The following is an 18,211-nucleotide window of genomic DNA, read 5'->3' on the forward strand; positions in this document are numbered from 1 at the left end:
AGATGCCGTAGTACATTTAACTAAGCTTACGGCTAAGAATTCCGGATTCGCCATTCAGGCGCGCAGAGCACTGTGGCTAAAATCCTGGTCAGCTGACGTTACTTCTAAGTCTAAATTTCTTAATATACCTTTCAAAGGGCAGACCTTATTCGGGCCCGGATTGAAAGAAATTATCGCTGACATTACAGGAGGTAAAGGCCATGCCCTGCCTCAAGACAGAGCCAAACCTAAGGCTAGACAATCTAATTTTCGTTCCTTTCGGAATTTCAAAGCAGGAGCAGCATCAACTTCCTCTGCTCCAAAACAAGAAGGATCTGTTGCTCGCTACAGACAAGGCTGGAGACCTAACCAGTCCTGGAACAAGGGCAAGCAGGCCAGGAAACCTGCTGGTGCCCCTAAAACAGCATGAATTGAGGGCCCCCGATCCGGGAACGGATCTAGTGGGGGGCAGACTTTCTCTCTTCACCCAGGCTTGGGCAAGAGATGTCCAGGATCCCTGGGCGCTAGAGATAATATCTCAGGGATACCTTCTGGACTTCAAATACTCTCCCCCAAGAGAGAGATTTCATCTGTCAAGGTTGTCAACAAACCAAATAAAGAAAGAGGCGTTTCTACGCTGCGTACAAGAGCTTTTATTAATGGGAGTAATCCATCCAGTTCCACGGTCGGAACAGGGACAAGGGTTTTACTCAAATCTGTTTGTGGTTCCCAAAAAAGAGGGAACTTTCAGGCCAATCCTGGATTTAAAGATCCTATACAAATTCCTAAGAGTTCCATCGTTCAAAATGGAGACTATTCGGACAATTTTACCCATGATCCAAAAGGGTCAGTACATGACCACAGTGGATTTAAAGGATGCTTACCTTCACATACCGATTCACAAAGATCATTACCGGTATCTAAGGTTTGCCTTTCTAGACAGGCATTACCAGTTTGTAGCTCTTCCATTCGGATTGGCTACGGCTCCGAGAATCTTCACAAAGGTTCTGGGTGCTCTTCTGGCGGTACTAAGACCGCGAGGAATTGCGGTAGCTCCGTACCTAGACGACATTCTGATACAAGCTTCAAGCTTTCAAACTGCCAAGTCTCATACAGAGTTAGTACTGGCATTTCTAAGGTCGCATGGATGGAAGGTGAACGAAAAGAAGAGTTCTCTCTTTCCACTCACAAGAGTTCCCTTCTTGGGGACTCTTATAGATTCTGTAGAAATGAAGATTTACCTGACAGAAGACAGGTTAACAAAGCTTCAAAATGCATGCCGTGTCCTTCATTCCATTCAACACCCGTCAGTAGCTCAATGCATGGAGGTGATCGGCTTAATGGTAGCAGCAATGGACATAGTACCCTTTGCACGCCTACATCTCAGACCGCTGCAATTGTGCATGCTAAGTCAGTGGAATGGGGATTACTCAGACTTGTCCCCTACTCTGAATCTGGATCAAGAGACCAGAAATTCTCTTCTATGGTGGCTTTCTCGGCCACATCTGTCCAGGGGGATGCCATTCAGCAGGCCGGACTGGACAATTGTAACAACAGACGCCAGCCTACTAGGTTGGGGCGCTGTCTGGAATTCTCTGAAGGCTCAGGGACAATGGAATCAGGAGGAGAGTCTCCTACCAATAAACATTCTGGAATTGAGAGCAGTTCTCAATGCCCTTCTGGCTTGGCCCCAGTTAACAACTGGGGGGTTCATCAGGTTTCAGTCGGACAACATCACGACTGTAGCTTACATCAACCATCAGGGAGGGACAAGAAGCTCCCTAGCAATGATGGAAGTATCAAAGATAATTCGCTGGGCAGAGTCTCACTCTTGCCACCTGTCAGCAATCCACATCCCGGGAGTGGAGAACTGGGAGGCGGATTTCTTAAGTCGTCAGACTTTTCATCCGGGGGAGTGGGAACTTCATCCGGAGGTCTTTGCCCAAATACTTCGACGTTGGGGCAAACCAGAGATAGATCTCATGGCGTCTCGACAGAACGCCAAGCTTCCTCGTTACGGGTCCAGATCCAGGGATCCGGGAGCGGTTCTGATAGATGCTTTGACAGCACCTTGGACCTTCGGGATGGCTTATGTGTTTCCACCCTTCCCGATGCTTCCTCGATTGATTGCCAGAATCAAACAGGAGAGAGCATCAGTGATTCTAATAGCGCCTGCATGGCCACGCAGGACTTGGTATGCAGATCTAGTGGACATGTCATCCTGTCCACCTTGGTCGCTACCTCTGAAACAGGACCTTCTGATCCAGGGTCCCTTCAAACATCAAAATCTAATTTCTCTGAAGCTGACTGCTTGGAAATTGAACGCTTGATTTTATCAAAACGTGGTTTTTCTGAGTCAGTTATTGATACCTTAATACAGGCTAGGAAGCCTGTTACCAGAAAGATTTACAATAAGATATGGCGCAAATACTTATATTGGTGCGAATCCAAGAGTTACTCATGGAGTAAGGTTAGGATTCCGAGGATATTGTCTTTTCTACAAGAAGGTTTAGAAAAGGGTTTATCCGCTAGTTCCTTAAAGGGACAGATTTCAGCTCTGTCCATTCTTTTACACAAACGTCTGTCAGAAGTTCCGGACGTTCAAGCTTTTTGTCAGGCTTTAGCTAGGATCAAGCCTGTGTTTAAAACTGTTGCTCCACCATGGAGTTTGAACTTAGTTCTTAATGTTTTACAGGGGGTTCCGTTTGAACCCCTTCATTCCATTGATATCAAGTTGTTATCTTGGAAAGTTCTGTTTTTAATAGCGATTTCCTCGGCTCGAAGAGTCTCTGAGTTATCTGCCTTACATTGTGATTCTCCTTATCTGATTTTTCATTCAGACAAGGTAGTTCTGCGTACTAAACCTGGGTTCCTACCTAAGGTGGTCACTAACAGGAATATCAATCAAGAGATTGTGGTTCCATCTTTGTGTCCTAATCCTTCTTCGAAAAAGGAACGTCTGCTACACAATCTAGATGTAGTCCGTGCCCTGAAATTTTATCTACAGGCAACTAAGGATTTTCGACAAACGTCTTCCCTGTTTGTCGTTTATTCTGGTCAGAGGAGAGGTCAAAAAGCTTCGGCTACCTCTCTCTCCTTTTGGCTTCGTAGCATAATACGGTTAGCCTATGAGACTGCTGGACAGCAGCCTCCTGAAAGAATTACAGCACAATCTACTAGAGCTGTGGCTTCCACTTGGGCCTTTAAGAATGAGGCTTCTGTTGAACAGATTTGCAAGGCTGCAACTTGGTCTTCTCTTCATACTTTTTCCAAATTTTACAAATTTGACACTTTTGCTTCTTCGGAGGCTGTTTTTGGGAGAAAGGTTCTTCAGGCAGTGGTTCCTTCCGTATAAAGAGCCTGCCTGTCCCTCCCGTCATCCGTGTACTTTAGCTTTGGTATTGGTATCCCATAAGTAATGGATGATCCGTGGACTGGATACACTTAACAAGAGAAAACATAATTTATGCTTACCTGATAAATTTATTTCTCTTGTAGTGTATCCAGTCCACGGCCCGCCCTGTCACTTTAAGGCAGGTAATTTTTCCATTAAACTACAGTCACCACTGCACCCTATGGTTTTCCTTTCTCTGCATGTTTTCGGTCGAATGACTGGTAATGGCAGTTAGGGGAGGAGCTATATAGCAGCTCTGCTGGGTGAATCCTCTTGCACTTCCTGTTGGGGAGGAGTTAATATCCCATAAGTAATGGATGATCCGTGGACTGGATACACTACAAGAGAAATAAATTTATCAGGTAAGCATAAATTATGTTTTTTAAATAGTACCGGAGTTGTGCTATTTTATCTCAGGCAGTAAATAGAAGAAGAATCTGCCTGAGGTTTCTATGATCTTAGCAGGTTGTAACTAAGATCCATTGCTATTCTCACATATGTCTGAGGGGATTACACAGATGAGGTAACTTCAGCGAGAGAATGGCATGCAGTTTATTCTGCTATCAGGTATGTGCAGTTATAATTTTTTCTAGAGATGGAAAACACTAGAAAATGCTGCTGATACCGGATTAATGTAAGTTAAGCCTGAATACAGTGATTTAATAACGACTGGTATCATGCTTACTCCCAGGGGTAATACCCTTATGATATTGCAATATAAACGTTTGCTGGCATGTTTAATCGTTTTTATATATGCATTGGTGATAAAACTTTATTGGGGCCTAGTTTTTTCCACATGGCTGGCTTAAAGTTTGACTAGAAACAGTTTTACTGAGGCTTTCCACTGTTATAGTATAAAAGTTACAGTTGGTGCAGTTAAAATTACAAACTGTGACATCCAGCTTCCCTCAGGAGTCCCCTGTATGCTATAGGACATCTCTAAAGGGCTCAAAGGCTTTCCAAAGTCGTTTATTGGGGAAGGTAGGACCACAGCTTGCTGTGGCAGTTGGTTGTGACTGTTAAAAAAAAATAAAAAAATAAAAAATAAAAGTCTATTTCGTTTTTTTGATCCATTTTTTGAACTAAGGGGTTAATCATCCATTTGCAAGTGGATGCAATGCTCTGCTAGCCTATTACATACACTGTAAAAATTTAGTTTGATTTACTGCATTTTTTCACTGTTTTTCAAATTCTGACAAAATTTGTTTCTCTTAAAGGCACAGTACCGTTTTTTTATATTTGCTTGTTAACTTGATTTAAAGTGTTTTCCAAGCTTGCTAGTCTCATTGCTAGTCTGTATAAACATGTCTGACATAGAAGAAACTCCTTGTTCATTATGTTTAAAAGCCATGGTGGAACCCCCTCTTAGAATGTGTACCAAATGTACTGATTTCATTTTATGCAATAAAGATCATATTCTGTTTTTAAAAAAATTATCACCAGAGGAATCTGACGAGGGGAAAGTTATGCCGACTAACTCTCCCCACGTGTCAGACCCTTTGACTCCCGCCCAAGGGACTCACGCTCAAATGGTGCCAAGTATATCTAGGGCGCCCATAGCGTTTACTTTACAAGACATGGCGGCAGTCATGGATAATACACTGTCAGCGGTATTAGCCAGACTACCTGAACTTAGAGGTTAGCGAGATAGCTCTGGGGTGAGACAAAATGCAGAGCATACTGACGCTTTAAGAACCATGTCTGATACTGCCTCACAATATGCAGAAGCTGAGGAAGGAGAGCTTCAGTCAGTGGGTGATGTTAATGACTCAGGAAAGATACCTGATTCTAATATTTCTACATTTAAATTTAAGCTTGAACACCTCCGCGTGTTACTTAGGGAGGTTTTAGCTGCTCTGAATGACTGTGATACCATTGCAGTGCCAGAGAAATTTTGTAGACTGGATAAATGCTTTGCAGTGCCGGTGTGTACTGATGTTTTTCCAATACCTAAAAGGTTTACAGAAATTATTAATAAGGAATGGGATAGACCAGGTGTGCCGTTCTCTTCCCCTCCTATTTTTAGAAAAATGTTTTCCAATAGACGCCACCACACGGGACTTATGGCAGACAGTCCCTATGGTGGAGGGAGCAGTTTCTACTCTAGCAAAGCGTACTACTATCCCTGTCGAGGACAGTTGTGCTTTTTTAGAGCCAATGGATAAAAAATTAGAAGGTTACCTTAAGAAAATATTTATTCAACAAGGTTTTATCCTACAGCCCATTGCATGCATTGCCCCTGTCACTGCTGCTGCGGCGTACTGGTTTGAGTCTCTGGAAGAGGCTTTACAGGTAGAGACTCCATTGGATGACATACTTGGCAAACTTAGAGCACTTAAGCTAGCCAATTATTTTATTTCTGATGCCATTGTTCATTTGAATAAACTAACGGCTAAGAATTCTGGTTTTGCTATACAGGCGCGCAGAGCGCTATGGCTTAAATCATGGTCAGCTGACGTGACTTTAAAATCTAAGCTACTTAACATTCCCTTCAAGGGGCAGACCCTATTCGGGCCTGGTTTGAAGCAGATTATTGCTGATATCACGGGAGGAAAAGGTTGTGCCCTTCCTCAGGACAGGTCCAAACTAGGGCCAAACAGTCTAATTTTCGTGCCTTTCGAAACTTCAAGGCAGGTGCGGCATCAACTTCCTGTAATAATAAACAAGAGGGAACTTTTGCTCAATCCAAGACGGTCTGGAGACCAAACCAGACCTGGAAAAAAGGTAAGCAGGTCAAAAAGCCTGCTGCTGCCTCTAAGACAGCATGAAGGAACGACCCCCTATCCGGTAACGGATCTAGTAGGGGGCAGACTTTCACTCTTCGCCCAGGCGTGGGCAAGAGATGTTCAGGATCCCTGGGCGTTGGAAATTATATCCCAGGGATATCTTCTGGACTTCAAAGCTTCCCCCCCAAAAGGGAGATTTCACCTTTCACAATTATCTGCAAACCAGATAAAGAGTGAGGCATTCTTACACTGTGTACGAGACCTCCTAGTTATGGGAGTGATCCATCCAGTTCCAAAGGAGGAACAGGAACAGGGTTTTTACTCAAATCTGTTTGTGGTTCCCAAAAAAGATGGAACCTTCAGACCGATTTTGGATCTAAAGATCTTGAACAAATTCCTCAAAGTTCCGTCGTTCAAGATGGAAACTATTCGTACCATCCTACCACTGATCCAGGAGGGTCAATATATGACTACAGTGGATCTAAAGGATGCTTATCTTCACATTCCGATACACAAAGATCATCATCGGTTTCTCAGGTTTGCCTTTCAAGACAGGCATTACCAATTGTAGCTCTTCCCTTTGGATTAGCTACAGCCCCAAGAATCTTTACAAAGGTTCTAGGGTCGCTTTTGGCGGTCCTAAGGCCGCGGGGCATAGCAGTAGCCCCTTATTTAGACGACATCCTGATACAGGCGTCAAACTTCCAAATTACCAAGTCTCATACGGACGTAGTACTGGCATTTCTGAGGTCGCATGGGTGGAAAGTGAACGAGGAAAATTGTTGTCTATCCCCACTCACAAGAGTTTCCTTTCTAGGGACTCTGATAGATTCTGTAGAAATGAAAATTTACCTTGACGGAGTCCAGGTTATCAAAGCTTCTAAATTCCTGTCGGGTTCTTCATTCCATTCCGCGCCCTTTGGTGGCTCAGTGTATGGAAGTAATCGGCTTAATGGTAGCGGCAATGGACATAGTGCCGTTTGCACGCTTACATCTCAGACCACTGCAACTATGCAGGCTCAGTCAGTGGAGCGGGGATTACACAGATTTGTCCCCTCAACTGAATCTGGACCAAGAGACCAGGGATCCTCTTCCCTGGTGGCTATCTCGGGTCCATCTGTCCAAAGGTATGACCTTCGCAGGCCAGATTGGACTATTGTAACAACAAATGCCAGCCTTCTAGGTTGGGGTGCAGTCTGGAACTCCCTGAAGGCTCAGGGATCGTGGACTCAGGAGGAGTCTCTCCTTCCAATAAATATTCTGGAACTAAGAGCGATATTCAAGGCTCTTCAGGTTTGGCCTCAGCAACTCTGAGGTACATCAGATTTCAGTCGGTCAACATCATGACTGTAGCTTACATCAACCATCGAGGGGGAACAAGAAGTTCCCTAGAGATGTTAGAAGTTTCAAAAATAATTCACTGGGCAGAGATTCACTCTTGCCACCTATCAGCTATCCATATCCCAGGTGTAGAGCAGACTTTTCATCCGGGAGAGTGGGAACTCCATCCGGAGGTATTTGCACAACTGATTCTCCGTTGGGGCAAACCAGAACTGGATCTCATGGCGTCTCGCCAGAACGCCAAGCTTCCGTGTTACGGATCCAGGTCCAGGGATCCCAAGGTGACACTGATAGATATTCTAGCAGCGCCCTGGTCTTTCAACCTGGCTTATGTGTTTCCACCGTTTCCTCTGCTCCCTCGACTGATTGCCAAGATCAAGCAGGAGAGAGCATCGGTGATTCTGATAGCACCTGCGTGGCCACGCAGGACCTGGTATGCAGATCTAGTGGACATGTCATCCTTTCCACCATGGTCTCTGCCTCTGAGACAGGACCTTCTACTTCAGGGTCCTTTCAACCATCCAAATCTAATTTCTCTGAGGCTGACTGCCTGGAGATTGAATGCTTGATTTTATCAAAGCGTGGCTTCTCCGAGTCAGTTATTGATACCTTAATACAGGCACGAAAGCCTGTCACCAGGAAAATTTACCATAAGGTATGGCGTAGATATCTTTATTGGTGTGAATCCAAGGGTTACTCATGGAGTAAGGTCAGGATTCCTAGGATTTTATCTTTTCTCCAAGAAGGTTTGGAAAAAGGATTGTCAGCTAGTTTCTTAAAGGGACAGATTTTTGCTCTGTCTATTCTTTTGCACTAGCGTCTGGCAGATGTTCCAGACGTTCAGGCATTTTGTCAGGCTTTAGTTTGAATCAAGCCTGTGTTTAAACCTGTTGCTCCACCATGGAGCTTAAACTTGGTTCTTAAGGTTCTTCTAGGAGTTCCGTTTGAACCTCTTCATTCCATAGATATCAAACTTTTATCTTGGAAAGTTCTTTTTTTTTTGGTAGCTATTTCCTCGGCTCGTAGAGTCTCTGAGCTATCTGCCTTACAATGTGATTCTCCTTATCTGATTTTTCATACGGATAAGGTAGTCCTGCGTACCAAACCTGGGTTCTTACCTAAGGTGGTATCTAACAAGAATATCAATCAAGAGATTGTGGTTCCATCCTTGTGTTACACAATCTGGACGTGGTCTGTGCTCTAAAGTTTTACTTACAAGCTACTAAAGATTTTCGTCAAACATCTGCTTTGTTTGTTGTCTACTCTGGACAGAGGAGAGGTCAAAAGGCTTTGGCAACCTCTTTTTCTTTTTGGCTAAGAAGCTTAATCCGCTTAGCCTATGAGACTGCTGGACAGCAGCCTCCTGAAAGGATTACAGCTCATTCGACTAGAGCTGTGGCTTCCACTTGGGCCTTTAAAAATGAGGCTTCTGTTGAACAGATTTGCAAGGCGGCGACTTGGTCTTCGCTTCATACTTTTTCAAAATTTTACAAATTTGATACTTTTGCTTCTTCGGAGGCTATATTTGGGAGAAAGGTTTTACAGGCAGTGGTTCCTTCCATTTAAGTTCCTGCCTTGTCCCTACAAGTATCCCACAAGTAATGGATGATCCGTGGACTGGATACACCTTACAAGAGAAAACACAATTTATGCTTACCTGATAAATTTATTTCTCTTGTGGTGTATCCAGTCCACGGCCCGCCCTGTCATTTTAAGGCAGGTAATTTTTAAATTTAAACTACAGTAACCACTACACCCTATGGTTCCTCCTTTCTCGGCTTGTTTTTCGGTCGAATGACTGGCTATGACAGTTAGGGGAGGAGCTATATTACAGCTCTGCTGTGGGTGTCCTCTTGCAACTTCCTGTTGGGAATGAGAATATCCCACAAGTAATGGATGATCCGTGGACTGGATACACCACAAGAGAAATAAATTTATCAGGTAAGCATAAATTGTGTTATATATATATATATGTGTGTGTGTGTGTATTTATGTATATATATATATATATATATATGTGTGTGTATTTATGTTTTTATATATATATATATGTGTGTGTGTGTATTTATGTTTTTATATATATATATATATATATATATATATATATATATATATATATATATATATATATATATATATATATATATATATATGTGTGTGTATTTATGTTTTCTTCTGTTAAGTGTGATCAGTCCACGGGTCATCATTACTTGTGGGATATTAACTGCTCCCCTACAGGAAGTGCAAGAGGATTCACCCAGCAGAGTTGCTATATAGCTCCTCCCCTCTACGTCACCCCCAGTCATTCTCTTGCACCCAACGACTAGATAGGATGTGTGAGAGGACTATGGTGATATATTTAGTTTTTATATCTTCAATCAAAAGTTTGTTATTTTATAATAGCACCGGAGTGTGTTATTCCTTCTCTGGTAGAATTTGAAGAAGAATCTACCTGAGTTTTTCTATGATTTTAGCCGGAGTAGTTAAGATCATATTGCTGTTTCTCGGCCATCTGAGGAGTGAGGTAAACTTCAGATCAGGGGACAGCAGGCAGATTAATCTGCAAAGAGGTATGTAGCAGTTTATTATTTTCTGACATGGAATTGATGAGAAAATCCTGCCATACCGTTATAATGTAAACTCAGCCTTGAATGCAGTAGATGTAGCTGATATCAGGCTGTCATGTATGTATATTTTACACTTCAGTTTTCTGGGAAATGGTACTTCTCTGGCTTTTAAACTGTATACATAGACTTAACCTATTTTGCAGGGACTTGCAATAGGTTTTAAATGACAATTAATTATTGAGGTAAAATGTTTTTTTGCTGGCATGTAAAAACGTTTTTTTCTCTGAGGTACTGGGTGAAAAAATGTTTTGGGCACTTTTTTTCCACTTGGCAATAGTTTTGATTTAAATTAGAGCAGTTCACTGATCCCTCTCACTGTTATGTGTGTGGGGGAGGGGCCATTTTGGTGCTTTCACTATGCATCAGAAAAACTCAGTCAGAGGTTCATTTTCTTCCTGCATGATCCGGTTCATCTCTACAGAGTTCAGGGATCTCAAGAGTCTTTTTTGAGGGAAGTAATCATACAGCAGAGCTGTGCTGATTGTATTGACTGTGATATAAAAAACGTTTATTTGTGTATTTTTTTTCTGCTGCCTGGGTTAGTTATCATTTGCTGCTATAACTTAATTATTTTATCTGTTATAATATTTTTCTGTGCTTCTTAAAGGCACAGTTCGTTTTCATATTATTTGTAAATTACTTTGAAAAGTATTTCCAAGTTGCTGTTTATTTGCTAGTGTGTTAAACATGTCTGATTCAGAGGAAGATATCTGTGCTATATGTGTTAATGCCAAAGTGGAGCCCAATAGAAATTTATGTACTAAATGTATTGATGCTACTTTAAAAAATAGTCAATCTGTACAAATTGAACATATTTCACCAAACAACGAGGGGAGAGTTATGCCGACTAACTCGCCTCACGTGTCAGTACCTGCATCTCCCGCTCAGGAGGTGCGTGATATTGTAGCGCCGAGTGCATCTGGGCGGCCATTACAAATCACATTACAAGATATGGCTACTGTTATGACTGAAGTTTTGGCTAAACTACCAGAACTAAGAGGTAAACGTGATCACTCTGGGATGAGAACAGAGTGCGCTGATAATGCAAGGGCCATGTCTGATACTGCGTCACAGTTTGCAGAACATGAAGACGGAGAGCTTCATTCTGTGGGTGACGGTTCTGATCCAAATAAACTGGACTCAGACATTTCAAATTTTAAATTTAAGCTTGAGAACCTCCGTGTATTACTAGGGGAGGTATTAGCGGCTCTGAATGATTGTAACACAGTTGCAATCCCAGAAAAAATGTGTAGGTTGGATAAATATTTTGCGGTACCGACGAGTACTGACGTTTTTTCCTATACCTAAGAGACTTACTGACATTGTTACTAAGGAGTGGGATAGACCCGGTGTGCCTTTCTCACCCCCTCCTATATTCAGAAAAATGTTTCCAATAGACGCCGCCACACGGGACTTATGGCAAATGGTCCCTAAGGTGGAGGGAGCAGTTTCTACTTTAGCTAAGCGTACCACTATCCCAGTGGAGGATAGCTGTGCTTTTTCAGATCCAATGGATAAAAAATTAGAGGGTTACCTTAAGAAAATGTTTGTTCAACAAGGGTTTATATTGCAACCTCTTGCATGTATTGCGCCTGTCACGGCTGCAGCAGCAGCATTTTGGTTTGAGTCTCTGGAAGAGACACTTCAATCATCCACACTAGATGACATCACACACAAACTTAAATTCCTTAAGTTAGCTAATTCATTTATTTCAGATGCCGTAGTACATTTAACTAAACTTGCGGCTAAAAATTCAGGATTCGCCATTCAGGCACGCAGAGCTCTGTGGCTAAAATCCTGGTCAGCTGATGTTACGTCTAAATCTAAATTGCTTAATATTCCTTTCAAAGGGCAGACCTTATTCGGGCCGGCTTGAAAGAGATTATTGATGACATTACAGGAGGTAAAGGTCATGCCCTGCCTCAGGACAAGGCCAAAGCCAAGGCTAGACAGTCCAATTTTCGTTCCTTTCGTAATTTCAAAGCAGGAGCAGCATCAACTTCCTCTGCACCAAAACAGGAAGGAGCTGTTGCTCGCTACAGACAAGGCTGGAAACCTAACCAGTCCTGGAACAGGGGCAAACAGGCCAGAAAACCTGCTGCTGCCCCTAAGACAGCATGAATTGAGGGCCCCCGATCCGGGACCGGATCTAGTGGGGGGCAGACTTTCCCTCTTCGCCCAGGCTTGGGCAAGAGATGTTCAGGATCCCTGGGCGTTAGAGATCATATCTCAGGGATACCTTCTGGACTTCAAATCCTCTCCCCCAAGAGGGAGATTTCATCTGTCAAGGTTGTCAACAAACCTAACAAAGAAGGAAGCGTTTTACTCAAATCTGTTTGTAGTTCCCAAAAAAGAGGGAACCTTCAGGCCAATCTTGGATTTAAAGATCCTAAACAAATTCCTAAGAGTTCCATCGTTCAAGATGGAAACTATTCGAACAATTTTGCCCATGATCCAAGAGGGTCAGTACTTGACCACAGTGGATTTAAAGGATGCTTACCTTCACATACCGATTCACAGAAGTCATTACCGGTATCTAAGGTTTGCCTTTTTAGACAGGCATTACCAGTTTGTAGCTCTTCCATTCGGACTGGCTACGGCTCCAAGAATCTTCACAAAGGTTCTGGGCACTCTTCTGGCGGTACTAAGACCGCGAGGAATTTCAGTAGCTCCGTACTTAGACGACATACTGATACAAGCTTCAAGCTTTCAAACTGCCAAATCTCATACAGAGATAGTACTGGCATTTCTAAGGTCGCATGGATGGAAAGTGAACGAAGAGAAAAGTTCTCTCTTTCCACTCACAAGAGTTCCCTTCCTGGGGACTCTGATAGATTCTGTAGAAATGAAGATTTACCTGACAGAGGACAGGTTAACAAAACTTCAAAGTGCATGCCGTGTCCTTCATTCCATTCAAGAGACCAGAAATTCTCTTCTATGGTGGCTTTATCGGCCACATCTGTCCAGGGGAATGCCATTCAGCAGGCCAGACTGGTCAATTGTAACAACAGACGCCAGCCTACTAGGTTGGGGCGCTGTCTGGAATTCTCTGAAGGCTCAGGGACTATGGAATCAGGAGGAGAGTCTTCTTCCAATAAACATTCTGGAATTGAGAGCAGTCCTCAATGCTCTTCTGGCTTGGCCCCAGTTAGCAACTCGGGGGTTCATCAGGTTCCAGTCGGACAACATCACGACTGTAGCTTATATCAACCATCAGGGAGGGACAAGAAGCTCCCTAGCAATGATGGAAGTATCGAAGATAATTCGCTGGGCAGAGTCTCACTCTTGCCACCTGTCTGCAATCCACATCCCGGGAGTGGAGAACTGGGAGGCGGATTTCTTAAGTCGTCAGACTTTTCATCCGGGGGAGTGGGAACTTCATCCAGAGGTCTTTGCCCAAATACTTCGACGTTGGGGCAAACCAGAGATAGATCTCATGGCGTCTTGACAGAACGCCAAGCTTCCGCGCTACGGGTCCAGATCCAGGGATCCGGGAGCGGTCCTGATAGATGCCTTGACAGCACCATGGACCTTCAGGATGGCTCATGTGTTTCCACCTTTCCCGATGCTTCCTCGATTGATTGCCAGAATCAAACAGGAGAAAGCATCAGTGATTCTAATAGCGCCTGCATGGCCACGCAGGACTTGGTATACAGATCTGGTGGACATGTCATTCTGTCCACCTTGGTCGTTACCTCTGAAACAGGACCTTCTGATTCAGGGTCCTTTCAAACATCAAAATCTAACTTCTCTGAAGCTGACTGCTTGGAAATTGAACGCTTGATCTTATCAAAGCGTGGTTTTTCTGAGTCAGTTATTGATACCTTAATACAGGCTAGGAAGCCTGTTACCAGAAAGATTTACCATAAAATATGGCGTAAATACCTATATTGGTGCGAATCCAAAGGTTACTCTTGGAGTAAGGTTAGGATTCCTAGGATATTGTCTTTTCTACAAGAAGGTTTAGAAAAGGGGTTATCCGCTAGTTCCTTAAAGGGACAGATCTCAGCTCTGTCCATTCTGTTACACAAGCGTCTGTCAGAAGTTCCAGACGTTCAGGCTTTTTGTCAGGCTTTGGCCAGGATTAAACCTGTGTTTAAAGCTGTGGCTCCACCATGGAGTTTAAACCTTGTTCTTAACGTTTTACAGGGTGTTCCGTTTGAACCCCTTCATTCCATTGATATAAAGTTGTTATCTTGGAAAGTTCTATTTTTAATGGCTATTTCCTCGGCTCGAAGAGTCTCTGAGTTATCAGCCTTACATTGTGATTCTCCTTATTTGATTTTTCACTCGGATAAGGTAGTTCTGCGTACTAAGCCTGGGTTCTTACCTAAGGTAGTCACTAACAGGAATATCAATCAGGAGATTGTTGTTCCATCCTTGTGCCCAAATCCTTCTTCGAGGAAGGAACGTCTTTTGCACAATCTGGATGTAGTTCGTGCCCTTAAATTTTATTTACAGGCAACTAAAGATTTTCGACAAACGTCTTCCCTGTTTGTCGTTTACTCTGGTCAGAGGAGAGGTCAAAAAGCTTCTGCTACCTCTCTCTCTTTTTGGCTTCGTAGCATAATTCGTTTAGCTTATGAGACTGCTGGACAGCAGCCTCCTGAAAGAATTACAGCTCATTCCACTAGAGCTGTGGCTTCCACTTGGGCCTTTAAGAATGAGGCCTCTGTTGAACAGATTTGCAAGGCTGCAACTTGGTCTTCGCTTCATACTTTTTACAAATTTGACACTTTTGCTTCCTCTGAGGCTATTTTTGGGAGAAAGGTTCTTCAGGCAGTGGTTCCTTCTGTATAAAGAGCCTGCCTATCCCTCCCGTCATCCGTGTACTTTTGCTTTGGTATTGGTATCCCACAAGTAATGATGACCCGTGGACTGATCACACTTAACAGAAGAAAACATAATTTATGCTTACCTGATAAATTCCTTTCTTCTGTAGTGTGATCAGTCCACGGCCCGCCCTGTTTTTTAAGGCAGGTAAATATTTTTTAAATTATACTCCAGTCACCACTACACCCTTGGCTTCTCCTTTCTCGTTGGTCCTTGGTCGAATGACTGGAGGTGACGTAGAGGGGAGGAGCTATATAGCAACTCTGCTGGGTGAATCCTCTTGCACTTCCTGTAGGGGAGCAGTTAATATCCCACAAGTAATGATGACCCGTGGACTGATCACACTACAGAAGAAAGGAATTTATCAGGTAAGCATAAATTATGTTTTTATATATATATATATATATATATATATATACACATACATACATACATACATACATACATATGCAAAAAAGAGAAAATGTTCTGCTATAGGGGCTAGAGTTAATAGTGCATATATCTCATATGTGAGAAATCACAATTATGCCAAGTAACAAGTGTAAGAAAAACTGTCTCCAGATATAAACAGCATCCCTTTTATGTAGCCACTATTTAACATATAAGGAGTGTAATTTCAGAGCAACCGCAAAAATCAGTGAATGGGATATTAGGTGTGTACAATGGGTTACCAGATCCCTTAGGTGCGGACTGATCCTCAGTATCGACTTCCACCGTTTGACCAAAAGCTAAACCACTGACATGATCTACAAATGTCACGGGGGGCTCTTTAACTGAGATACGCAGCTCCGTTCAACAGATTACCTCCAAAATGTTGAAAGTCGGTTCACAAGATCCACAGGGGTATGGTTACAATGTAAATACTTATCTTGGTATCTCCATTCCCATGTAGCTGCCACAAAAAGTTGTGCCGTCTTTAAATTAAGATCCAATATCGGAACAGCCCAGAAAAAGGTTTACCCCACAGTGTCATCTGTGCATTAGGGAAAGCCTCTTCATACCACGGCCACAATAGGTCCAAGGGAACAACTCGGTGTAGGTTACTAGGCAATAAATGTATATGGGGGGTTTCTCTGTAATTGGCAATTAAGTGGAAACCATTCAAAAGGAAAAGAGCAACATAGAAGAGTGCAATAAAGGAAAAAAAATATCTAAAACGATATTAAAACATAATGGAGAATCCACACTAAGATAAGTAACATGTCTTAAAAAGAGCAGCAGGAAAAAGCTTACGTGTTTCGGCTAGATTGCCATACTCATAGCTATGAGTACGGCAATCTAGCCAAAACGCGTAAGCTTTTTCCTACTGCTTTTTAAGACATGTTACTTATGTCTGTGGATTCTCCATTATGTTTTAATTTCATTTTGGAATAAACGCTAAGTTTTATTGCACTGTTCTAAGTTGCTCTTTTCCTTTTTGAACTCTCTCTCTCCCTATATATATATATATGAATAAATATATACATACACACACACTACGGAGCCCTTCCCATACAAGTGCCTTTTAAATAAATATATATATATATACACACACACACACACTATGGAGCCCTTACCAGACACATACCTTTTAAATATGAAAATTAACATTTATTAAATTTGATGACTTTTATTGTGTTTTAATGTAAATATTTCACATATTTATGTATAACCAGAAACCTTTTTTATTTTATTCTATATTATAATGAAAATAGCGTTTTCATTTATACATATAAACTTGCCCTGGATCATCATTTCTTTTGTTTTGCCTTAATATAAAATAAAAAAGGTTTCTGGTTATACAAGAAACAGAAACAATCCATGCTGGCAAGCCTGTGTTTTGACAGGCTACATTATGATTTATAACAGAAGAAAAAAGGGGGGGGGTATGGACAGCGCTAAGTGAGCTTAAAAATTACCACAACCAAAATATGTTAATATAATTAAAAATATTTATTCATAATATGCCATATATTCGATAAAAAATATATTTTTTATAATAAACTAAGATTATAGTGACCGGTCATACTTAAAAATAAGTTCTAACTCTATGTTAATAATACAAAACCACAATTATAGGTAAGTCTGGACAAATAATTATAAAACACTTAAATAAAACCTAAATAGCTATCTATAAAACCACCATCATAATAACGTTGTATGGTTATAAATGTTCAGTGCCACCTATGTGAATTTGATGTGGAAGATATTAATCAAATACCACTTTGCATTATTGATGCAGATATTTTTAAGAGCAGTCTTTGTTGGATTAGCAAATTATGTCCCTTACGGCAGGTCTGACTATGTATATGTCTTAGTCGGAACTCCCACTATGCGAGTGTAAGGGGATATTAGCTTAAAACAGGAGGTTATAGGGTACCTTTCCTTATTTTGCGGTTGTGTCCCAGTTTTTCAGTGTAAAAACACTTATACTCTTCAGACGTTGCTCCGTCTCTTACCCGTCTTCTTGGTAGTTTGAATCACATACCTATCACTCGGTCTGCTGCTCTGCTTGTGTTTCAGCGTTGCCGGTCTCAGATGCTTCCTTGTCAAGTGTGTTACCTCAATCACGTGCAGCTCACCAGCTAATGGCAGCTCTTGGAACTCGGCTTTCCCAAATGGATCCGTAGGGGTACTGAAATGTCCTTTCTCTGCGCAGAGATAAGGCTTGAGGGTTCCTGAGCCTATTAGTTTACAGACAGTGTCCCTTAATCTTGATTGATTAAGGGACACTGTAAACTAATAGGCTCAGGAACCCTCAAGCCTTATCTCTGCGCAGAGAAAGGACATTTAAGAACCCCTACGGATTTATCGAATATTTGGCATTTTATGAATAAATATTTTTAATTCTATTAACATATTTTGGTTGTGGTATTTTTAAGATCACTTAGCGCTGTCCATACCCCGCTTTTTTTTCTTCCGTTATAACTCTGACAGTTTTTTGGGGAAAGCTGTTTATTGGCACATCTTAAATTACCACTAGGGTTGCGCTGTGAAATCCCTGTATACTTTACATTATGGTTTATGTTAGGATTGGCACAAATTCTAGCATAAAAACTCAGTGTGTTCATTTGTAGAAACATTCTTTTAATGTCAGATCTTTTTATCCTTTCAGATTGTTTCCCTGTCCATAAAATATAGCCTAGTTTATTGCATATATCTTAACTAACATTACCAGGAAACAAGTTTTTGCTTCCAATCTGATTAATAACCTCAGAACTTCATTACATTTTACCACTGTCTGTTTTCTCCTGATGAACTAAAGGGGACCTGTTGGAATAATTAGCTGTTATACATAAGAAATGCACTGTAGAAAATAGATTGGTGCACTT

At 41.9% G+C, this 18,211-nt stretch overlaps 1 protein-coding gene across 2 annotated transcripts in view; it reads left to right on the plus strand.

Annotated features, from left to right (window-relative positions):
* MDM1 (Mdm1 nuclear protein) overlaps positions 1-18,211 on the plus strand; it is a 245,355-nt gene that overhangs the window by 65,011 nt on the left and 162,133 nt on the right. The gene's annotated exons all lie outside the window — the stretch shown is intronic.

This window comes from Bombina bombina, chromosome 6 (genome assembly GCF_027579735.1).
Source record: "Bombina bombina isolate aBomBom1 chromosome 6, aBomBom1.pri, whole genome shotgun sequence".
NCBI classification, from domain to species: Eukaryota; Metazoa; Chordata; class Amphibia; order Anura; family Bombinatoridae; genus Bombina; species Bombina bombina.